This window comes from Calonectris borealis, chromosome 22 (assembly GCF_964195595.1).
Source record: "Calonectris borealis chromosome 22, bCalBor7.hap1.2, whole genome shotgun sequence".
Taxonomy (NCBI): Eukaryota; Metazoa; Chordata; class Aves; order Procellariiformes; family Procellariidae; genus Calonectris; species Calonectris borealis.
Window position 1 is genome coordinate 5,454,632 of NC_134333.1, and position 25,240 is coordinate 5,479,871.

The 25,240-nt window shown below is 49.6% G+C and overlaps 1 protein-coding gene across 2 annotated transcripts in view; it reads left to right on the forward strand.

The window, feature by feature from the left end:
* The window catches only part of MYO1D (myosin ID), a 160,751-nt gene that overhangs the window by 132,762 nt on the left and 2,749 nt on the right, over positions 1-25,240 (forward strand). The window lies entirely within an intron of this gene.

The window sequence follows — 25,240 nt, forward strand, 5'->3', positions numbered from 1 at the left end:
TGAGAGATGGTGACAAAGGAAAGGTCTCTGAAGTTTTCGGGAGGTGACCTGACTCTGGAGCAGACCAAGGGGCAGGAGAGGGAGGCTGGGCACTAGGAAGCCTCGGTCCTGTGCGTCCCAGGAGACACCGCTGTCAGGCCTCCAGCACTACGCCCGTTCGTCATGTTTGTGGCTCCCGTGGTCTCTGTCCTGATAACCCGCCGTGATAACCTTGGCAATCGGTGCTCTCCTTTCAATTGAAGAGCCTTCTTCATTTGACAGCAATTAACTGCTTCAGTTCCCGAAGCTGCGGAGCATTTACAAGGGTCTTAGGAGAAGCCACCTTCTTCTACTTGCTCCACCACCAGCTCTCTGCAAAGACCTTGGCATGGAGGTATAAAAGCAGCAAAAAAACCCTCCCGTTGTGCTGGGCCGGGGTGTGCTCTCTGCCTTCCTAGCTGGCAAGTGCCACACATGTTTTCCAAGAGATCAGTCAGAAATACGGAATTTCCTCCGGAAATATCACGTATCCAACACCCTTGATGGAGATCTAGGAAAGGTTTATTCATCTGAATTCGGACGGGAGTCCAAATTTGGCCTTATCAATTCTCTGATGATCTGCAATCTTGATGGGAAGGAATATTGTGGGGAAAAAGCTGGAAGGCCTAGGCAGGGTGAGCAAAGCAATACCGGGATTGCTGGCAGGAGAGCTGTCCTTCCCAACAATGAGGCTTTTATGCCAGCCGCTGCTGCGCACGAAGCGGAGCCCTGGCCCAGAGGATGACAATAAACTGGCTGGTGCCCATCGCCAGGGAACAGCGAATCGCCTGTGGAAAGAGAATTTGCCAGCATCTGGGTACCAAAAATCTCCTTAAACCCTTCTCCTTAAACTGTACTATCCTTATTTTCATATATTTGTCTTATTAATCTGCTCTTTAGCAAATCTGTAGCTTTCCAAAGGCCCGTGCGGTGTTGGCGCTCTGTCTCAAATGCCGTTTGTCACTCGGTCGGGGCTGGCAAGAAAACCGGGCGCGCAACCGGCGTGCAGGGGCGGTGACGGCTTGGCTGGGATGCTCGGGGGCAAGTTCGTGCTCTCGGCAGCGGCGGGTGGGAGGGGGTCGGGAGGTAGCCTTGGCCTGCAAGAAGGAGAAGAGCACTATCTGCCTGGGATAAAACCCTGCGATGCTGCGTTACAAAAAAACCCTCTGGTTTGCCTTTAAAACTGGAGCCGGCGGAGAAGAGCTGTCGCTGCAGAAGGAGAGGCAGGAGCGTAGGGTGGAAGCAGGAGATTGATGGAGCTCTAGGTTGGCTTTGGAGGACAGGGAGAAAATTGTCCTTTGTTTTTTCTCTGTGAGTGGTTTCAAATGAGCTGAGCATGGGCAGAGGACGAGTTACTCCATGCTGGTGTCCATCGGTTGACCAACACGGATCAGAACGGCAGGGGTGGAGAACATGGGGTGGTAGCCCCATGGTGTGCCTGGCCCCTGCCCCATGGCTCCTCTCCCTGCACCCTGTCCACCCTCGCCCTCCTCCCCGCCTTCCCACCGCACTCCTAGCTTTTTGCTATCCACTGCTCCTTTCTCAGGCTGTCCAAAAACCACGTTCGCTCTTTTTTTTTTTTTTTTAAAAAAAAACATCTTTACGTGAGCGTGGTTCTGCACTCACCTTGAACGCGCGTGGAACCAGATTCACCTGAGCAGCATCAGAGCCGTGCAGAGGCGCTTGCTTGGCTTTGTGCCTGGTTTCATTTTCACTTGCTAAAGAAGCTACTTGAGCTAAATCAAGCTGCTGTTAAACCACACAGCCGGCTCCGCTTTATCACTTTTCAAAATAGATTTTGGTTACGAGCATAGCTTGGCGCCTGGGTTAAACAACTCCGGCAGCCGTCGAAGGCAACAGTGCCGAGCGTGAGCCTGCCTGCTCTCACCTGCCTGCAGCGGCTGTCTGGCCAAGGCTTTTCTCACCGGAGGAAGGTTAATTTGGCTTCTAGGTATTGCCTCTTCGCCAGCCCCCTTCGGTTTGCACACCTCTGATCAGAGGGCGCAGCTGAACCGAGCGGCAGCGCAAGCCGACAGCCTCCTTGCTTCACGCATGCAGCAGAGCCGCGACAGCCCTCCCGCAGCTCTCCCGGGTGCCTGGCAGCACGGATGAGTTTTCCAGCGATTCAGGAGGAAAGAAGTGGAGCAGTTAAATTTTACTGCTGCCCGGGAAGCCGCAGAGACGCATCCTTGGGAGCAGCGGCGAGGCAGAGGGTTGCAGCATCCCTCCTGGTATCTCAGTTTGTGGGAGTTTGTGGTGAGCGCCCACGGCTGGGGGAAGCTATCCTAGATCCAAGTGCAAAGCATCCCCCTTAATTTTGTGGTTTCCTTGCAAACCAGATGGGTAGAAATCGTGCAAAGAAAAAAAGCTGATACGCAGCAAGCGCTGCGCCCTCTCTTTCTGTAGCCAGAGGCAGCGTTGGCCATCAATCACCATCGGTACAGCAACTTATTACTTGACATTTTATTAACAAGAAGCCCATTTATGACTTGAAAATGCTTATTCACGAAATCTGTTTACACTTAAGATTATATAAGGAGGCACATGCTGTATTGCCTTCACATTATCAAAACCCAATGACTCATTAAATTTAACCAGAGGAAGCGCTGAACCGGCATGTGCTTTGTTAAAGCCGTCTTAATTTCCGATGTGCTGTTCTCCCTGCTGTGGCTTGTGCCCCCAGTTTTCAAATCTAGGTATCCCAGTGTTAATTTAATTTCTCATGTCTAGTGGCACAAGGGCAGATGGGCTGGAATAGTCTATTTTGGGGTTTTAAAAGCCATCTTTGACCTAAAAAAATGGAAGTTTGTTGGAAGATGGTTTTTCTGGACTCTTGATATACCAAAGGCATTTTGGACCAGGTAATTAGCATTAACCTTGAGAGTATATGCTGCTTCTTTTGAGCATTTTCTATTTTTCCAAAGGAAAGCTAGAAAGGTTAAAAGAATTAGAGAAGGTAGGATTTCAGTTGTATTTATTCTAGTCTGAGTTCAGTTTGTAAATATAACTTGAAAACTGCCGACACTTGTTCATTGTTCTTGTTAATACTTTGTGAGCTGCCAGTGATTTTACTAAATCAAGTTGTTGATTTAGTAATCAAACTAATCACAGTACTTCAAAATTCTTTTAATTTGAAGTCACTTTAGATGCTGTGGAGTTAAGGAATTGTGCTGTAAGCTTATTGTCAAAGGGGCTTTCGACATACTTATAATTTAAAAAACCAGCATTTTGATTTTGGTTTAGTAAAATGGTAGAAAAACGGCAGTAAATCTCTGTGGCAAATTGGATGCGTTATTCTGGCTTTTGAGAACAATTGAAATGGAAAGTATTGACTAGGCATAGATTTAATTTAGGTTTTAGTGATCGTTTTTGTATAAGTAGTCTTTAAATCCCTCCTACAAAGCAATCAACACTCCGGAGGTAAAATTCCACCCCTAGGAATTGAGGAGGAGGCAGCTTTAAATAGCACAGCACCTCTTCTCCCTTTTGTCTGTGTCCTTGTGCAACCAGGCTGCAGACAGCTCATCCTCTTTGCTTTTCGTATCCTTTGGATCCTGCAGATGAGGAGAAGAGATAAAGGCATGAAGTAAAGGAAGGAGTCTCCGCTGTAGCCATCGGCCCCGAGGCTAGAGTTTCACGGGGAGGAGATGCCGGCAATCCTCCAGTCCCGGAGCTGAAGGCTCTGCCCTCAGGTTTGAAACCAGTTGGATGTCCCTCTTTGCCAAGAGCCGCGGCCGTACCCTGCCCCTGCCGCCTTGGGTGACGTTCTTGGTTCAGGAGATGCTCAGGGTACATCCCTCTCTCTGGAGAGCAGCGCGGTGGCTGCCTCGTCGCAGCAGTAAATCCATCAACCAATTTCCATTTTCCCAGTCTACTGCGTTTTATTTTGTCGCAGGTCTGGGGGTGTGGGAGGTGCTCCCCTTCACAGCCAGCTGTGCCTCCATCCCAGGTGATGGGGGGTATCCCTTCTACCGATTTTCTGTCCTATCCTGGCCCCAGCATTGGTGGAGCTTGCAGGCTGTCGATGTCTAGCAGTCCTGTGTCTGGAAGCCTCTAGGAAAATCTTAAATTTATCTGTATTAGGATCAACACCTCCTTGTCCTTAAAGGTAGTGATGTGGCAGCTAGTAGACAACAACGGCTTTGCACAAGTTGTCTTCTTCTGATGCCTTCGGCCAGGGCTGGCCATAGGGGGCAGCTGGCCCTGAGCAGCATCCCCCAGCCATCAGCGCTGATAGGATTTGCTTGCAGCCTAGTCCTGAAATTGGATCTGATTTTCAAGATGACCCCACTTGGGATGGGGGCATGGAGCAGGTGACCTTCAGCGATCCCCTCCAGCCTGCATCATTCTGCGAGCCTGTTTTTCGGGGGTCGGCGGTGGAAGAGCAGACAGTGCGGGACTGAGCTGGGGTGCGCTGGGAGCAGACCGAGCTGGAGCACCTCTCGCTTTTTGGGTCAGCCAGAAGCTGGGAGCACGGGGAGGGGGGTAAATGTGCACATTCAGCCTCGGGTGACTGGCTCGGTCTCGTCGATAACAGCTCTTCTGGACAGCTGAACAGTATTGACGGGCTGCAGGAACCGCTCATCCTCCAGAGCTGGAAAAATAACCTGTAGCCAGTGAATGAAGAATGCATGAAGAAAGCTGGAGAGACATCTCGGGCTTTCTTGCTGCCCTGAGAGCGCAGCGTAGCACAGATACTAGCAGGATTGTGCTGTTGAGGGTTTCAGATTCGTCACAAGTCCTGGATTACCGTAGGGTTTTTCCTTCCTGCTCTGACCTTTGCATATAGAAGCTAAAGTGGAATTTTTCAAAAATCCCTTTTGAAGCTGTCATTCTGCTTGTGGCCAGCCTGCAGCCCATCGCTTGCCTTTTGGCTTTTCCTCGGCAAATAAACCTGGGGAGAAAAAACCAGATTGAGGTATAGTCAGAAGCGGTAGCAGGTGTTAATATCGCACATCTATAGTGCTCCCCCGTAGAGAAACATACCCAAACAGTGTCATCCTTCAAAGATGCGAGCCAGCTCTGAGTCTGCGGCCGCGCAAGTCTATAGCGGGGCTGGGTTTGGGTTGCGGTTTCCCCTGCGAAAGAGGATGCAGAGCAGCTGGGTGCGGGGGGAGAGGGGACACGAGCTGCTCTGCAGTTTGTCCAGCTTCCCCCCAGGTAAACGTGGGAGGCTTCGTTCTCTCAAACTCAACTGGGAACGCTGGATCAGTAGGGCAGGTTGGGGATTTTGCAACAGACCAAGAGAGAGCACATAAAGATGGTTCTGGCTGTAATAGGAAGAGCACACGGATGCTTTCGGCAGTGAAAATAACAACTAATAGGCCAACGCAAACTAATTGCATCCTTACTATACTTCTGAGATTCTGTTAAATGACAGTGGGGACTACAGTGAAACTTGTGGTCCATAGAAAACCAAGAGCTTCGGGTGCTCTCCTGTCCCGGACTGCAAATTAGAGACAGCAGTTAGCGCCGTTCCGCAGTAATATCCTATCTGCTTCAGGGTGTTTGCAGTTCCAGAAAGCAACTGGCTGCTTTTAAATTTATAGTGTATGCAAAAGGGGTTTTTTTGTTTGTTCGTGGCTTTGAACAAACCAGTCCTGCCTTTTGTTGTATATTTTTACGGAGGGCTGGGAGGAAGCTACGTGCCTGGCTGTCAAACTTGTCTTTGGGGAATAGAAAGGGGTGTAAGTCAACCAGTAAGTTAACTTCTCTTTCCCCTGATCATTTCTTTGAACGCGTTATATCTTTTATCACGCAGGCAAGCGGCTAGCGTGCTTCTATGGAAGGAGATTGCAGAAGGGGGCTTCGGCGGAGATGGGAATAGGAGCCCTGCCTCTCGTGCTGCCCAGCCCAATTTCATCCAGAATGCCTTTGAAATTTAATACACCTCTTCAGCGTGCTTCGTCACGCTGTTGTTAACAGCTGTTCTAATAGCGTTGGACTGCTGGGCTCCTACTCCAGCGTACTCTGGAGAATAGTTTGTAAGTCGTTGGCCCTGCTGTTGCCGGTTAACTTTCCGTGTTAGGCTGTTAATCATCTCCTGTTACCGCTTGCTCCCGTATCTCGAATGGAAGTTATCTCTGGAGCAGATCTGGAGTGTTTAGGGTTCAGTTATGCAGTTTGTCTGTGTAAGGGAAAATGTGATAATTAGCCAGTGGTTACCCAAGGAGCAAAGCAAAATCCGCGGGGTAAGCCTTCCCTTCCTTTCACTTCACACCTCTCTTTTAAAACGCTTAATCCTAATAATTGTAGGCGTTCGGGTGTATGACTCGTCCGCTTGGCACGAGAATATTGAAGTACTTGTTACAGTGGGATGGATTTGGTGTCACGGGACATTGTGCTTGTCGAGCGAGTTAATATAGCCCCTGCCTGGGTTTAATAAAGCACCTTCAAAAAAGTGAGGGCGCTGGATTGCATCGTATTTGCAGGACTCTTCAGTCTGGGGAGCTTTTGTCTGTGTGCGCAGGGAAGACCGCCTTTATAAAGTCAAAATCAGAACTTGGTTTTAATTTAAGTAACACATCAAAAAATGCAGCTTTGAAAGTTGTAGCAATGCTTGCAGCTTGACAAGCGCTGGCTGCAGCCTCGCTCGACAGGCACCAAATCATTCCCAGGTAACGCTCCCTGGGGTCCTGAGGCTTTGGTCCTGCTCCCGTATCGCCGTGTCTTCTCCAAGGACCAAACCTCGCCTCTCATCCTTGCAACAGCGCACATGGGTCACAGTTTCAGAGAGCTTGGAGATCATGGACGATATGAAAAATCATAGCAAAGGTTTTATTTTTGAGTATAGAACTGCAGATTAATAAGCTTTAATTATGCTGACTTTTTGCTGGCAGCAGCTCAGTTCCTTGTGGGAGGGACAGAGGAGAGCGAAAGAGTAAGAAGCAGCTCCAATTAGTGACCTAAGTGTTTACACTAGCTAAGGAGCACTTAATTACCTGTCAGCAGCTTGCTTTCTCCTGGTCACAAGTGTTTACACGCGGAGCCTGTAATTCCAGCTGTTTCCCTCTTGTGCTGCAGGAATTCAGAGATAATTATGTGCAGCAATTTAAAGGTAAGCTCTTCCCTGAATGTGTCATGTGAAGATGCATACACCCAGAAGAGAGTCAAGCGAGTAGCATAACCTTTGGGAAATGCTGGTCTAAAGAGTCTTTATCTCCTTCCAACCTCGGGACCGGGGCATGCTAATAGTACGCCACAAGCTTGACCTCGCTGCGTATAAGCAGGACTGCCGAGGCAGTGCCTCGCGAAAGCGCAGAAGTGGGTTTCTAAGCTGCCAGGTTGTTTTCAGGTAGGTTTCTTTGCAGGCTGGCTCACTAAGTAGCTCGCGCTGGCAGTCGAGCGATGCCGCACTGAACTTGGCAGCAGGAGGTTTGCTCTGACCTCTGTTTCTCCGTCATCTGAATAAGCCTGTTGGCTCTCCGTGTCCGTGGCAGGGTTTTAGCCCCGGAGAAACGTGCATGACTTAAGGAGGGCTTTCGTTCATCTCAAGGTCAGGCAGACTCTTCTAATCGTCTAACCTAATCGCGTGCACTGCACAAGCTCTGGAGGTTCATCCAGCAATACAGAAGGTTGCTTAATACCGACCTCTTGGCGTAATACGGCCGTCGTTCGGTGCAGCGCCTTGATAAGAGCAGGAGCTTATCAGGGACGAGATCAGGGAGAGCATTAGCACTTTTCTCCCGAGGGGTCGTACCTACGCTCACTCCTTTTGATCCTCTGGCTTTTCATCTTGGGTTTTTAGTTTTGGGTACCACACGTTTCCAAACTCTGTGGTCCAGCGACCGCATGCTCGCGTATTAAGAGATCTGACTGCCGTATCATTCTGCCGTCATCTCCTGATTTCTAGCTGTTGCATTAACGGATGCGCTGGATGTTGTCAACTGTTTTCCTATTAGTATGTTCTGCGTATAGAGCTGTTGGAGCTAGAAAAGAGAAGCTCTGGGGCTGCGAAGGGGAAGAAGACCAGCTCACTCCACTGCAGACAGGAAGGGAGAATCATGAGGCTCAGAACAGATCCGTTTCGCAAAAAGATCGGTCTTATCTTATTTACTGAAACCCCTCATAAGCTACCTCTGTCACTCGCAAACGAAAAATTACGTTGCAAAAAACCAAGATCCTCAGATGCAGTTTGTAAATTAGATTGAAGAATGTTCCTTGTTTGTGATGTGAGCGGAAAGTATTTGAAAGCGTTCAGATGAGCGTGAGATAGTCCTCTTGCAAGTTACGTCGGGAGGCGAGGGATTAATTTGCCATTTTGGTAGTGTACCGCTGAGCTCTGCAGCTGGCTCACGTGCAGGCGTACCCTTCCAGACTAGAGGAATGGTTCTTTTCCCAGAGATTATTTCACAGTGGTGGCATCGCATCTTGTCACTGCAACGGCTCTTCAGAAAACAGATAGGAAGCCTCTTGAAATTATGTGATAGCCTTGGAACAAAGAGTTAATCTATTACTAGTGGAAGCATTTGCTTTGCAAGTCATTTTGCCCCATTTGCAGCTCAATTTTTCAATTTATCACAGAGAGCAATGTGAAAGATTTAACTCCGGTAAGCCCAGAGGAGGATGGAAGCTGATTAGAAACTGGGGTGGGGGAAGATATTTTGCTCAGCTGGAATGACTGCAGCAAAATAAATTAATACTGAATGCTTGAGCTGTAGATATTTGATTTGTTAATGGCTTTAGCTTTGCAGGCATTTGGTTGATGTAGCAAATTTCTCAGTGCCATGTGTAAATCTGCTGATTTCTCCTAGCGCGGACTCTGAAATACAGAAGCATAAAATATTGATAATTCTGCCTGCTAAAAGATGGATATGGTAACGGTAAGCCTACCGCCGTTCGGTACCTCCAAATAGCATTCGACGTGGCTCGGGGATTGTAGTTATTCGTCCTTGCCACAGCCCTGTGAAGTGATTAGTGTCCCTGTTGGACTGGAAACCTAAGGATATATGATGCCCTGTCTTATTCTTAGAATAACTCCGTTTTGCCACGCTTGCCTGTATTGAGAGAAATTTCTGTAGGAGCAGAAGACCCTGCAGGTCACCAGGTCCGTTTTCCTGCAGCCGTGGCAGTGCATCGCAGAATCCCCGCGGGGTGAATCCGAAGGCACGGAGGGTCCCGACTCGTCTGGTATAATGGCGACGTTGTTGGAGTCGCTGCAGCGGTGCCGCCCGTGACTGCCAGCGATTACAGCCGTTGGCATTAGTTCCCATCTACATGGAGCAGCAGGTCGGGGGTGGGAAGGAAAGAGGCTCATCAACAGAAATAGCATTTAAGTAAAAACTCTACCCTCCACTGCAAGGAAAGATAGGAAGAAGGATCGATTCTTTTGCAGCTGAGAATGCAAACTGTGCCAGCCAGTAATTAAAAGCATTTTACTGTGCCTAGTAACGTGTCTGCGCTCTAAAGCTCGCGTCCTAAGCCTGCTCGGGAACAGACCCGTTTTTATTCCAGGGAGATGGAGGGCACCGACAGCCTCGCTGGCGGGTCACGAGCAGTCGCTCAGCCCTCTGCCATCCCTCCCCGGCGTTTCTCTCCGTCCATCTCTTGCACCTTCCCTGGGCCTCGCCTTGCCGAAAGCTGTGTGATGTGCTCCTGAGACCATTTAAAAGCCCGTCTGATAGGGCAGGGGTATTGATACAGAGTGCGATTTCCCAAATGAGATCACCCTGCCTACCGAGCAAGAAGTTGAATTTCAGACGGGAGGGATTTGCTGTGTTTCCAGGCTGATGATAAACGTTTGAATGTATACGTCCACGTTGTGTTTACATAGGTGGTGTCCTCCAGTGGAGTCACGTAGTACCCTGAAATGAAAATTATATGTTGTTGCAATGAAAATGCAAATGCTGAATATAGTGGGAATCAGCCTGGCAATTTGCATTTCCCCTCCAAACTTTTCATTTCTATAAGCAAAAATCTTTTTGTTTATGCACCTGTTTTTCATCCTGCCTTTGCCACAAGGAAGAGTATTTTTCACAAGATCCAACACAGTTATTTCAGCTATTTCTGCAAATCCAAACTTCTTGTTGAATAAGTTAGGCAAAGGAAAAGCAGAAATAGGTCAGGTATTTAAATAAGACATAGTTGTCTCTCTTCACAGCAAGTTGCCTTTTTTCCTGCCCATGTGAATTGTGCTAATGTATCAGTGAATAAAGACGAGAGAACAAAGGGAAGCAGAAGTGCCAGCATTTTTATTCTGGGATTGCAGCTTCAGAGCCCTTTACTTTGCAGAAGTGGTACCGAGACCACTCTGGAACATCTCAGCAAATGCTCCTGAAATAATAAAAACGGAATTGGCTGCCCAACCTCTCTGAATACACAAGATTCACTTAAAATCCTGCCTGTTATTCTGCTATCACATAAAAAATTGATTTCCCGGTATAGCCTAAGTCCCAATTCTAAGAAGCATCCCTGATGCCTTGCAGGGCATCATGAATCCATAATATTAAGGAAATACAGTGAAAGTTTGGTGCTCTTCGGAATCATCTGGCTTGAAATGTAGAGAAAGAGGCTGCCTTTAATCATTAGTCGTAGGGTTATGTTTTTCAGCTCGGTTCTTTGTTCCGGGGAGTGCCCGTGGCTGATACCAAGCTCCTGGCAGGTCGCCTGTCACATTGTTTTAGGCTAATCTGACTGCTCTTGGTCCTCGGAGAGGACATTAGGAGTCCAGAATTATATTCCTCTTTTTAAATACCTGCATGGTACTGTTGCACTCCTGGAAGGACTTTGTTTTATCACTTTTAAGTTTTGTGATGGAAGGAAAATCTTTCTTACAAAATCCGCCTCATCGTTTCTTCTCCCCAGGCTTCACGTCTTCAAACCTGATTCACTCCGATGCTTTCGACCGGAACAGTAATGACTTTCATCGTGCCTGAAATTTGATTAGACCCAAAATGTTTCCTTGGGATGCTGTAACGCTGATTCAGAGGCGCTGTCAGTACTGGTTCTAACTGGGCTTTCCCGCACGGACAATTCTATGCGATGGAGTTTTTGAGGCAGTAGAAACAACTTTTCCCTACGTTATGGGAACGGAGGCTGCTCACAACCCTCCAGAGTCCAACCATCCTTTTTCTTCCTTCCTGACGTTTCCGAAATCCCCCACTTCCTCCTTAAGTTGTCCACCTCATGATTGCCTGCTGCAGTTAATTGCTCTTGTCTTCTCTTTTCTGTAATGCAAACTCTCCTCTGGGTTAATGACCAACCATCCTCCTCTTTTGGCCCATTCCGTGCTGGGAAACAGAGGCCAAATTTTCTCAAGACTTCAAAAAAAAATAGCGTTGCTGGGGAAGTTTGGTGTAGACGAGGTGCGTCAGCCCCTGACGTCCTGAGAACGCTCGTAAACCTGTTCAAACATCATCCCTAAAATACCGTCCGCCTCTGGGGCTCTGCTGATAGCCCATGGGGATGTCGGCAAGCCAAAACCAAACGCACCGAGTCGCTCCGGGATCTGGGGTCTTGTTCCTGAGACCCCAGCCTCTTCTCAATTTTCTTTTCCAGTAGCACCAGTATGGTATGATCTGCTCCTAACCTTCCCTCTGAGCATCCCTCGTAATTAAAATCCCTTTTTAACCCCTGCATACTTGCTTTATCTCTTCGGGCTCCTCCGAAAAGCCCTGGATGTGCTCTTGCCCCAGGAAATAAGAGGGAAGTAGCAATTGCTTAAAAAGCTAAAACCTGAATGCGATGATGGAGCAACCGAGTGTCCTGAGTCACTCTGACTTGTTGCTTACCCTTCCCCTGCCCGGCCGTCATCCTCTGCCTGATGATTCTTCCCTGCCTTGTTCCGCAGGGGCCGGTACCTCTTTTAAACTGCCTTTGGTCTGGGCAGGCAGGGCACTGCCTGCAGTGTCCCCGCTGCCACCCCCTTCCCCATCAAGTGGCTCCCAAGGTGGGGACAGCGTAAAACCGAGGAGGTGGAAAAATCACAAGGTTCGAGTGATTCTTTTTTTGGCCGTAGCGAGAGGCGTTTTTAACAAGAGGGAGACCTCAGCGAGACTCCTCAGCATCGGGTTAAAAGCCTGTCGTTAATTGAAGGATGATTCAGCTTCCTCACCTAAAATGTCACAGAGTGGATGCTGGGAGAGGAGGAGCCGGCTTCCTCGCTCGCATAAACCGGGGTAACCTGAGCCCACCCCTCCGCGCTCGCCTTTGATAAAAATTCATGGTTTAGCTTTCAGGAACGAGCTGGTGGTTGCGGGCTGGGTAGACCTGATACTGCCTGCCTAAATCGTTGGGGAAAACGCTCGTGTGTGTCGCTGGTTGTCCGTGAAAGTGTGACCTTTTGTCAGGCACTGTGTGATAAAAATCTTGCTGCAGACGGGGAGGGGGAACAGGAACATTGCTTCTCTCTCGGGGAGAAAAGCTGCAGGAGAATACAGCACAATAACACCTCTTTTTTCAATGGCGTTTTTCTATCCCCTGAAGCTTTAGCTAATTTCTTTCTTTTCTATTAGAGAAGGAGAAAAATCTAGGTTTTCAGATCAGCTCTGGAAATAATAGGCAGGATTAAGCACAGCTGTTCCAGGTCAGAGGAGCCGAGGAGGAGAGACGTCTCTCGTGCTGACAGAGCAAGGTTATACCGATGGCCAGAGGTACGTGCCTCCTTGTCGGAAATCTGCCTTCGGGGTCAGATTAGTCCAGCGTTGCTACCGGACAGAGTGGTCCAGAGGACCAGGAAGCCACTGGCAATTTAACGTGATGTCACCTCGTCCTGCACTAAGTAGGTCATGGTGACACCCTGAAAGTCCTCTGCGCCAGAGCTTCTGCCATTGCAGCGGTGGCGAGCAGCACCATCCCCGGTAAACTTTAAAAAAAAAAAAAAAAAACCTCAGAAAGGGGAATTTCTGTAGAATTAGCTTATGCAGGGGTTATCCGGGGTGCACCCAGCGGCAATCGCAGGAGGCAATAAATGAACCCATCTCTCGTTGCTCTGCATCAGCCCCTGGTTGGCTGGCAGAAATGAAGCATCAGATGGGATGATGAATATCCAGGTTGCTATAGTGACGGAGAGCTGTAGTGCTAAAAGCAGTCGGACTCCGTCACCCCCTCCCCGCACGCACACACGAGCTGTCACACGCCGTTCAAAGGCAGCCGGGTGAATTATGGCCCGCGCTGAAACCGCGGTGCGGTGCCCAGCGAGTGCACCTGGTGGTGGATGTTCCCCGGGATGTCAGAGCCCTCCCATTAAATTCCCAGCTCCGGCTTTAATGAGCTCAGCGGCGATGTGTGCAGAATATAATGGAGCTGAGCTGTTTGCCTGCGCAGCAGCTCGGCGTTTCACGGGCTGCAGGGCGGGAGCGCAGCCAGGACGGCTGGGGACGATGACAGCCAGGTCCTCGGCGCGGCCGCCCCGCGGAGGCGTTATTGAACCGAAGCTTTCGGAGCCATGGGTGGGACGCGATGACGCAGCCTCCCTTCCCGGCCCCCGCGCGTGGGGAGAGCCCTCGCGCCGTTGTCCTCGTGGCTGCGGGTCCCCGGATCCGCTCGTTTCCCGTGGCTCCGGTGGCATCGCAGCCCTCTGTGCCGGCAAAAGTCGAGCTCGTGGCTTTGCCTTAGCAAATTGCCCTCCCGCTTAACTGTGCTGGCTTCCTGGCGGGTTCACTCGCACAGATCCATCCCAGGGAAGGATTTAAAAAAAAAAAAAACCCAAAAGGAGGAGAGACCTTCAAAAGCGTGCACACTTCTGATAGTTTTAATAATAATTTTAGGGGATCTCTATGAAGCCCAGTGGCAGCTTCCCATGTTTTGTGACTTCGGACCTCTGCCAGACTCTAAAAACATCTGGTTAATTCACAGCCCTGCCTGTACCAGGTAGAGTTGCTCATCCATCGGGGTGGCTATAGGTTATGTCTGTGTCAAAGGGAAACGACGGGGCAGCAGGAGCACTTCGCTGTGGCATCGTTTGCCAACGTAATGCGCCCATCAGCTGTTTCGACCGCTGTTTGATACTAGAAAATTGTTGCCCCCTTGTAAATTTGAGTGGTAAACAGTTGGATAATACCATACTTCTTGTCCTCACCGTCAGCTCCCTCCACCTCACATTCTTGCAGGAGTTGAATAAATACATCCCAGATGACTGAAACGTGCTGGATTCCCTTTGAAGTATTTTTTTTTTTAATTCCTTCCTTAAACTTCAAAAATTCAGCCAGCAGAATTTTACCAGCATCTGCTAACCAGGCCAAGAGCATCCTTCCAGGAGGGACATTGCAAACGTGGGCTGCGCGCGCCCCGACAAACGCGGGTCCAGTGAATTCAGCCCGCTGGTTGGGTGAGGGTGAGGACCGGAGCCGAAAAGAAAATGTAAGGAAAGACTTTCGCTGCTTTTCAGCCTGCCCGGGAATCGAGGTCCATGATGTCCTAAACGGGAAGCAAGTCTGCGCTCATCTTCCTAAGTGGTCTTATTTTATTTATGTGCTGGTGCATTTATAATGCAGGATTCTTGGCATAACCCCATGAATGAGCCGATGTTCTGCTTTTACTCTGTCTCCAGCCAAGGACTTTGAATCATATTTTTGGCGTAGTGGTTTTTATAAAATATGTAACGCTCCACTGTCTTGCGGCCACGTTTGCTCCTACTAAAGCAGAAAGCCGGATGAGAGCTGACTCTGAAAAGCTTTGCCAGGACTCAGAGTAGCTGAGAAAATATGGCTAATTGGAGACTTCAGAAGAAGCTGTAGTTTATATATTGGTGCTGCACCCCGGGAAAGCTGTTGATGTTGAGAATTGGGTCAGTTTGAGCAGATGAAGGCAAGTGGCATCGCCGGACAATAACGTGTGTAACCATCATCCTCAGAAACTAAATTCCTCTGTTTATCCAAAAATAAACTGAGCCGCAAAGCACACCGGAACCACGTGTGTAGGCAGGGCGGTCCACGGCGGTGAGGATGTTCCGCAGCCGTAGGAATCGTTTGTGACCTAACGAGATCACTGGTTTCATAATTCTGCGCCAGAACTGGTTTCCGCCCCCGGCAGAGGCGGGTGCCCTGGGGCAGCCCCGGGTGACGCGTCTCTTCTCGTGTTATCGCCGAAACCTCGCGGGTGTTTGAGAGGATGGAAACGACGCGGGCGCCTTCCCGCCTGCCACCGCGCTCCCGCCTCAGCGGGTACCACGAGCCCCACGCGTCTCGTGCCCAGCTCTCCCCATCCTTTCCCTTTCCTCCGCACGGTTCCTTATCGCCACTCTGTAAATCTTCAGCGTGCTGAAGACTTGATGCAAAACTTACAATTTTAGCTGGAGAGAGAATGCAGAATACACCGAATTTTGCAGGGGATTTAATTCCGACGGTATCAAACTGCACGCGGCGACCAGGGGAGAGAAAAGGAGCAGAATGTGGATTTTAGAGTTCCCTGCAGTCCCGAGCACTCGAGCTGGGCATGTTGGGGTGCCTCCTGTTAGGGTGTCAGGTCAATAACCCACCTATTTAGGCACAGCCCTGGTAGGTGGCTGCTGTCGTGGCTCTCCCGTGGTGGCTGGGAGCTGCCTTCTCCACCCCCACCCAGGGCTTTGGAAATATTTCATTTTGCCTGCTGGAAGAAATAAGATCTTTAACGCACTGTGTGTGCGTTTTTTTGTTTGTTTTTTTTTTTTGAAAGCTGCTTTGTTGATGAGATTTCCCGGGAAATACCCTATTTAAGCGACCGTGCGTTTTTCATCCAGAAAACCATTGACCAGCTTTAGCGAGTGCTTCGTAAGGGATAAATTACGTCAGGCGTTGAATGCTGATGACACAAGGAGAGAAAAAAAGACGGCGATTTCTCCGTTCGAAGTGTGTAGATGAATTCTCGGCTTCAATAGGAGCAGAACTCGGGGAGCAGCAGCAGCAGCTACCGGAGCCTGGTGCTGGCCAAGCCCTGCTGCTCGCAGCCAGCGTGCCTGTGCTGCGGTGGGCAGGGAGGGCACTCACAGCCCGAGCGTGGTAACGAGATCGGGGTACGGTTTATAACTGAGCTTAGGTGCCTAAAGTGCATCTCTCTCCCCTCCTCAAAGTCCAACACCTTCAGCTTGGAGACGGTGGTCGTGTTAGGGCTGGCGTTTGGGAGCTGAGTGGGGTGAGCATTTGCCCCGGGTTCAGCTGGAGGATGAAGCTTCGATTAATTTTTGATCCCTTTCTTGAATTTCGTGTGATCCGGAATAATGACGTTCACTTTTTATTTCGATCAAATTTCCCAGGGACGGAGGAAAAGGGGTGTTAGGGGACACCACGCAGTGTGTTTGCAAAGTGATGTCTCAAAACCACGTTTTGGAGCTTTCCCACCCTAAAATAAGAGCTTTGGGGTGCAGTCCCCATGGGTAGTGAGGCTGTTTGGCTGGGACCTGACCCCTATTAACCTGCTTTTTAACTGCTTAGGTCTTTCTTTGAAACCTGGCTGTTACCCCCAGTTCCCGATGAAGGCGAACAGCCCCTGCCCCCTCACCCTGGGGATCCTCCTTTGCCCAGAAGCACGTGAACCAAACGGTTTTGCTGGATGAAACAGAAATATTTTACAGCTCGCTGACTTTCCGGAAAGCGCTGTCTGGCTAGCGAGGATGGATGCACAAATGCCCCAGTTACTAAATAAATGAAGAACGAATCGCAGCTCGCCGGTGCTGCTCTGGGACCGCCTGACCTTGGGTTCAAGTAGGAATAAATGCATTTTAAGAATGAGAGAGCCAGACGTTTAATGGACTAGCTTTACGCCTCAGCTAGAGGGGAAGGAATATACCTGGCTCTACCGCCGACGCATAATGAAAAAAGCGCATCAGTGTTGTGGCAGCTGCTGTCTTAGGAAAGTGGCTTTTATGGTTCAGACACGAATAAAAGGAACCGTCTCGGTGCACCGGCCGGACGCCAGCAGACCAGGGTATTAATAGCTGACTTTGCTTTTGCCTTGCTATGTGCCATTGGACATATGTAATGCTTTTCACTGGGAATATACAGATATTAACAAATCTTGTTTCTCATTAAAAGGGCAAAAATAGAGTTGCTGACGCAACTCGCTAGCGTGATGTTGTAATACGTGGTACTGTGCGGTTCCCAAAACCGAAGGCGAGCGGCTCTGTGGTTTGCGCTGGTAAATAAATGTCAGTGTGAGCTGCAGAGAAAAAATGACACATGAGCAAGTCTGAGCCAGAAAAGATTGAAAGCCACTTTTTAAGTGGAGTGGTTGAGTTTTCAGTGGAATGACGTGGGATTGCAGTTTGTAGCCTGGTCCTTCTCTTGCAGATTAGAAAATTGCTTTTGAAAAGCCACTTCTTCCAGCGTCTGAGGTGATTTGCCCGAACATAGACCACAAGGTACAAAACTGTATTAGAAATATGCTGTAAACATTTGCTGGTTTTGAAGGCTGAAAAAAAACTCACAGTATCAAGTGTCACTTCACTGCAGATAATTTTGAAAAATCATACGGTGAGAAAGGACCTGCCAGAGCCGTGTTTAACTCGGCTGACCTTTCTTGGCATTAAAATGCCTGGAGGACTTGTTCTGACCTTCGACTATGGAAATCTGCCTTTTGATCCTGACTTGAGATCTCCTTTATTCGTGTCTGCCTTCTTTATAGTCTCTCTTTTCCATAGCTTTGATCCATCTTAATGTCTAATCTCAGCCAAGACCACCTGATACAGAAGAAGTCTGCAACGCCGACAACCCTACGTCTCTAAAAAGCAAGTAACGTTTGAGAAAACATCCTGTTTGTCTCGTGCTTTTGCTGTGCGAGACCTCGGAGAGGGTTTCACAAGGCGGATTGTGAAAACTCGTTGCGGTTTAGGATGTTGTCGTGTCCCTTCGGCGCACGTGTGAGTAACGCAGCACGTGCTGAATGAGCGGCACGCTACCTCCCACGCGTGTTCATCCCCTCCTGATCCAGCTGCTCTTGAGTTACGAGCAGAGAGGAGTGATCTGCACCCGAAAATGGGTCCCGGTTAATCTCCTCACCCTGGGCTTCTCGGTGTTGGTAACCAAACCCATGGGATGAAGAGCGCTGCCAGCTGCAGCTTCAGGGCTGCACGGGAAAGGGACTGCTGGCCGGAGGGGGACTCACTTTGGCGGTCCAGCAGCCAGTGCGAGGAGGCAAAGAGGACGTTAAATTATTTTCTCAGGTACACAGGATAGTAGATCGTCGCTTTTAACCTGTAGCAACACGAGCCAGGGTGTTTTAAGAAGAGCTGGATGGGAAAAGGTGTTTTCTCCCTCCGATGGCAGGGAATTTGAGCGGAGCGAAGAAGGATGAAGTGTGCCGAGGAGTCATAGGAGCGATGCTGTCAAAATCATCCGAGTCTTACTTAGGGAAATTTATGCTCCGAGTGTGTAAATCTCTTCTGGAAGTGGGACCTGCTGCTTTGAAGCTGCGCACACTTCAAATGTTACTGCCCCCCCGAGAGGCAGCGGGAGAACAGAGAAGATGAAGCGTGCCGGAGCGCCGGCAGCCTGCGGGCTCTGAATACTTGCAGCGGGACGTCTCCCTCCCTGGAATGAAATATCCACCCAGGATTATTTACACGTGACGCCCTTCATGCCGTGGCTCCCCAGGGACGGCGCTTGCCCCAGCCCCCCAAAGCAGGGGATGCTTCTGTTCGCAGCCGGCCGACGACGGTGCGGAGCGCGCCGGTCCTGCGCGCGGGGCGACTCTCCCGACGCGGTGCTCTGCTCCCCGTGCAAAGCTGAGAGGTTACAGCCGGGGTGATAGAAAATGCACACGAGGTTTCGGTGCGGGTTTCGCGCTTGTACGTGTTGAGAAAGTAGACGTTCCCATTTTTGTCTCCGTTTAAGCTATTGTGGGGTTAATTTTCACAGTGAGAACTATAACTTTGCCTTTGAGCCCAAATATCCCCAGTATCATTGTCCTGCAAGTTGCAGAAAACCACGAGTGGTCAGATGAGATATATCTCCCCCCATCCCTCCCCTGCCAAATGTGCAGCCGGCCCAGCCAGGCTGCTTTACACCCTGCGGAAGACACTTATCTTGTCCAAAAATGACACCTGTTGTAACTCCGATATGTAAATGTTTATTACCTATGTTATATCCAATGTCATTGTAGACCCTGCTCGGTTTTTCTCACCTCTGTGCCACCCAGTAGCAGTGAGCGCCACAGCCTGGAGTGATCCACAGCAGCGAGATTACACATTGCCGGGAAAGCGATTTTAACCCACCTTGAAATTCTCAGTATTGCTGTTTGTCTCTTTGGCTGTTGTTAGGAAGCTGAGCCTTGAAAGCTGCCTTTTTTTAAATCTCTCTAGTTTCTCGCTCCGCTTCTTACGTATTTTCTACATGCAGAATATAGCCGCTGCTTTTTTGGTTTCTTTTTTACAGCCTCCCTTCATCTGTGAGCCTTTTTATTTTTTTTTTTTTTTCGTCGGTGAACCCCTCAAAGGCTGCAGCCGGTATCCAGATGAGACTGCAGCACTGACTTACATAAGGTGTTACAATTTTTTCAGTATTCTCCATCCTCCTCCTAAGGCTTCCTAACATCTTGTTTGCAGCTGCGTGCTCTCTTGAAGCCTTAACCAAGTAGTCCACAGTGATGTCTGCCTTTCCAGAAAGAGGCCTTGATCTAAACTCTAGAAAGATTTGATTATTTAAAAAAAATCCCCTTCGGAATACATCCCGTTTGGTTTATGACTGCTGAGCCCTCGTTTTGCGCTGCGTTGCATACTTAGCCTCATTGAAATCCCTCTGGTTTGTTTGGCGCTTACTGTACACGGCTTTGCCATCTTCTACCCAAATTTCGCTTTCTAAAAAGAACTTATTTCCTGCTCCGTGATTGCGTTAGCCCTGTCCGTAGGCAGGCAGCGCCTCATTTAAAGACCCTGGAGAATCTGCCCATTCCTGCCGTCTTCCCCGCCCTGCCAGAGATGGGGCTGCATCTCCGGGGCACCCCAGACCGCGGTCGGGTACCGCTGTCCCTGGGCACGGCGTGTTCCCGGCTCTCTGCTTCCCGATGGACCTCACAGCTACAGATGAAGAACATCTCATCAACGAGTGCTTTTCTGTATTTTCACGCCTATTACAGCTCCTTGCAAGGCAGTCCAGATCATCTGCGTTTGCTCTTAAGCATCTCGTATGTTTAACGTTTATTTAACAATACATTTATTTAACTTTCTAGTCTTCCACCGCTGTCTCTGCAGAAACTCCCTCTGATCTTTCTCCGCTCTTCCCCTTCACCGTTCCGCTTCCCACCGCTTACTGGCGACGTAGATGCTTTCGTCCTCTCAACAGCGCTGACAGATGTCTGCGGCCGTTTATGCGCTACTTGGCTTGTGTTTTCCCTGAGGTCCTAGATTAAATGCTCAGTCAAAACTCTAATATTTCATGGGCCAGCAGTCTGCTTCCACTTGGAGTCATCTCCTCTCTGCTGGTTTCCCTTTTGCCAGCGTTCACCCGGGTGTCTGATCAGCTCGCGCTGGATTTCTGATGACGCTCTCGCTCCGTGATGGGCTTCTCCCGTACGCACAGGCGCTGTTCGTGCGATGCTCGCGCACACGCACGCTCACACCCGTCGCCTCGACTGTTTGCCATTAACTCCTCTAACGAGCGCGAGTTGTGAGATGAGCGAAGTGAGCTGATAAAGGCAGTTTGCCTGCTATAATGGTTTGGAGCAGATGAAGGAAGAGAAGTCACCCGGTCCTGCAGACTTCACTGAGCCATGAAATCCAAAAAGCAAAGAGAAGTCCCTGCTCACACAACCAGCTGAGATCAGTGGTGGCTTGTACCACCAAGGGTGTCATAGAATCATAGAATCATAGAATCATTAAGGTTGGAAAAGACCTCCAAGATCATCGAGTCCAACCGTCAACCCAACACCCCCATGCCCACTACACCATGTCCCTAAGCGCCTCATCTACACGTCTTTTAAATACCTCCAGGGATGGTGACTCCACCACTTCCCTGGGCAGCCTGGTCCAAGGCCTGACCACTCTTTCAGTAAAGAAATTTCTCCTAATGTCCAATCTAAACCTCCCCTGGCGCAACTTGAGGCCATTTCCTCTCGTCCTATCGCTGTTACTTGGGAGAAGAGACCGACCCCCACCTCGCTACAACCTCCTGTCAGGTAGTTGTAGAGCGCGATGAGGTCTCCCCTCAGCCTCCTCCTCTCCAGGCTGAGCACCCCCAGTTCCCTCAGCCGCTCCCCATCAGACTTGTGCTCCAGGCCCTTCACCAGCTTCGTTGCCCTCCTCTGGACACGCTCCAGCACCTCCATGTCCTTCTTGTAGTGAGGGGCCCAGAACTGAACACAGGATTCGAGGTGCGGCCTCACCAGTGCCGAGTACAGGGGCACGATCACCTCCCTGCTCCTGCTGGCCACACGACTTCTGATACAGGCCAGGATGCCAATGCCGAGAGAGGCTGTTTCCACCCAGAAATATTATTTGCAGTTATAGAAAAAGACCTGTGTTTTCAGAAAACACCAACATCTTGGTGTTTATTATATACAGAAATTATCATGGGGTTTGTTATATATAGAAATTATCATGGGGTTTGTTATATACAGAAATTATCATGGGGTTTGTTATATATAGAAATTATCATGGGGTTTGTTATATATAGAAATTATCATGGGGTTCCCTAGCAGTGCTGGGGTTGATCCTGACTTCCCACAAAACCTCCCTTTATTTCCTTTACGCATTTCCAGGCAGTTTCATGCCTGGATGCTGGGGGCTGGCAGGATCTCAGCCAGCGCTCGCATCTCGCTGCCTCTTCTAATGGAATCACTGTTAAAAATAAGTCATTTTATTGCCCAGAAGATGCCCGGTAGCAGCATCCATCATTTTGTCCCAATTGACTTGACTTCCGTCGGTGTGGAGGTTACGTCGGGACTTGGTGAAGAGCCAAACCTGCCATCAGCCGGGGCTGGTCTCGGGCAGAGCTGTGCTTGGTACCCACACGAGCTCTGACGTCCTGTAGATGGTCTCCTAAACCTGTGTCTGTACAAGAGAGACGGCAGAAGAGTCTCGGAAGCCTGTTAAGGACTTACTAAAATAGAGGCTGACGTCTGGAACAAATTCTCCTACGCAGCCTGCAGTAAGGGTCGGTCTAGCGACAGCTCCGGCGGCTCCCGGCCATCCCGCTGTCGGCGGACACGGCGGCTCCACGGGGTGCTGGGATGCAGTAAGTAGGAGGGGGGTGAAAGCAAAAGGATGAGGGCAAGGGTCTTCTCCAGGCGGCAAAAAATTTCCAACTGTCTTTTGAGGACGTAATGTGCAGGCGGTCGTTGCCTGTTGAACGGAGCGGGGGAGCTTGGACGTTGCTGTTGTTAAGAAACCGGGTCTGAACCAACGCGGGATCCTTGAATCAAGTAGATCTACAGGATGAAAGAAGAGACCGGCATTTGGACTGCCGTGGCGGGTTGCTCATCTGCAGTTAAAAGACAGATCTTGAAAGTTGGAGAATTTGGGTTTAGCTCTTCGTTCTGACACTGTTTTCTGTGACCTTGGGGCACGTCACTTCGCTCTCCGCGCTGTGGCTGTCTTCGGCCGCAGAATAGTCATAAATACATTCAGTTCTGCCCTTAAGTCTTTAATTGACAAGATCTTCCACCTCTAATGCGAAACCCAGTTGGTCCTTTAAATTGTCAGAAGGCTGGAAGATTATTCGTAAGTAATTAGTAAATTCATAAATGTTCCTTAAATACTAACAACTGTTGAATTAAGGAATCAAAGCACGGATGGTGAAGAGATGTGTGGTTCCAAGCTTGAAATTTAATAGTGCAAACTGTCTTCCACCTTCATTTCACCTTAACAACCTTTTCCTGGCTGAATCATCTTATCGAGGTGGAGAGGTGGAAGAGCAAAGTACCATGGTGGGACAGGATTACGCAGTGAAAACTCAGTTTTTAGCCCAAGTTTGGGTGGAAATGGGACTTGTCTCTGCCTTTGCTGCCATCGGGGTCTTGCTCGGGGTCTTGCGGAGCAGCAACGATCCCCAAAGGGTATTTATTTTCACTGCGTGTTGCCCTTGTCTATGAAAGACTTTGTTGGACTTCCAGGATTACGCTGGCCCATCTCCATCTCAGACTCTTCCTTTGGGATCTAAATTCTGCAGGAACTTGGGGCAGCATCTCCCCAGCTGTGCTACTTGGTAAAATCTCGTTGTAGCGGTGAGATTTGGAAGGACTTTTAGTCCGGTTTATTGGCTGATGCAGGCAGCTGTTTTCTCTGTTCGGTGAATAAATAAACCATCTTACTCCAGGGCAGCCAGCAGCTGTCATCTCCCCTTTTTGCCGCTGCACCAACACGTGTGATGCTGATGGGCTGGAAACCAAAGTGACGTTTCCTCTAACCTCTTCCTTCTCGGTGATTGACCAAGCACAGGAGAAGCATCCAAGAGGCTGAAGGTCCCAGCGCATCGAGCTGCTTGTGGAGCTGGTGGCAGGGTTCAGCGTCGCATTGCCCAGCGAGGAAGACCAAGGACAGGGTTTGTAATCCCTATGTGGGCTTGCAAATCCCTCTGTGGAGTGCTCTTTGGATGCCGTTCAAGAGCTGTCCTGCTCCCCCAGCAAAAGGTTTTGAAGCTGAAACCTCTTCTCACATGAAGAAAAGCAACATATGATCAAGAGTGAATGAGTACTGTCATGGTGGGATCTGGCAAACATTGTGGGGGACGTGGAGCCCTTATTTAATGGCAGCGTTACATGGAGCGAAGATCAGAGCATCTTCTCCAGAGCCCACTGTCCCAGGACAACGTTAGCTTCACGTAGCCGTATGTTTAGTTGATTCTTCTCATTCCAGCAGGAGCTGGGACCTAGGAGAGATTTAGCTTCTTGCTGAAGGTCCCACAGCCACAGGGTTCAAAATACATCAAGGAGCTTCTGATTTCCAGGCGTGGGTCCTGCTTGTGGTCGAAATTCAGGTTAACGACATTCCTCTGCCCTGGTTTGGGCTGCTTATCGCTGTGCAAAAACTATCGACAGCGACAGACCCTCTGTCTTCTTACCTATAATTTGATGAGGGCTGTGGCAGAGAAGGAAAGTCGTTAGCACTTATCCTTGTTAGAGACACTTGGTGCTAAACCTGCTCTCCAAGCACATGATAGCAGGAATCTCTGAGAGGCTCCTCTGCGTACGCGGCTCGTTCTGCTAAGACACGGTAAAAATAGCAAACTAAGCAGGGATTTTAGCCTCAACTCACTGAGGCAAGAGTAAATAAGTATTAAATACCTGGGCCAACGTGAGGGCTTTGTGTGCTGCTGCCCTGCCGCTACCCCTCCAACCCAGCGCCCTTCATTTTTATGGAAGCGCTGAACATCTTGATTATTCGGAAGCAGCATAAAAATGCGGCTTACGGGATGTGACGTGCCTTGAACAGCCTTAACGAAGTAAAAGCAAAGCCAGTGCTGCAGGAAGGACTTACGCTGTGTCGGTGAAAATACTGTAACAGTTAAAGCAAGGCAAGAGCACTTAGAGCATGGAGGGAGGCAGTGGGGTTGATGCCACTGAGGCTTGAAACCACTCAATATTATACTAAGAAATTCTAGAAATTGAGGAATTTGAAGTGCGGGAGGGATTTCCCAAAAGCCAAGTCCCTGGATATCTCTTCCCGCTTCCCCAGGCTGGCGCTGGCTCGGGGGGGCCGGATCTGCCGCAGGCGTTTCTCCTGCAGATTCGCTCTCCTGCTTCGTGACGCCCGCTCCTTGCTGGTGCAAAGGGCTCGTGGCTGGAGCTCGTGCGTCCTCTCCGACCCCAGCCCAAGGGAGCAGCCGGGCTTTTCTCTGCTTACGGTACAAGAAAAGTTATTTGTGATATAAAATAGTGGCTTTTATGGTCCTTAGCAAAGGGGGACGTCCTTGCCGGCCATCCCTGTCTCGGCCGGAGCAATCTGGCCATGCTGTCCTGATGTCCCCCGCTGGCAGGGACCCAAACAGCCAAGGAAAAACTAATTTGGGTGGGAGAAACTTCTGATTTCACTCGTGAGAATCATTTTTAGCACCAAAGCTGGGTTAAAGGGTTAAAAAGCTGGGAAATGGTTTGCAGTGACGGTTTTGTCCCAGCGCCCGCGCCCCAGCCAGCCGCTGCCTCCGTTGCGGGCGCTCCAACCCAGGCGCCTGCACGGTCGGTCAGAACCTGCCTGGAGAGGGAATTAAAAAAAAAAAAGCCCTGCCTGTGATTCTTTTATCTATTTCACGCTGTACTTTTAATCTCTGAGCTCAGAACAAAAGATGTCATCATCATTATTCTAATTATAGAGATGGGACAATTGCTCACGAGGTCATTCGGCGAGCGGGTGGCCGAGCTGGCCGCAGACCCCGGGTCTTTT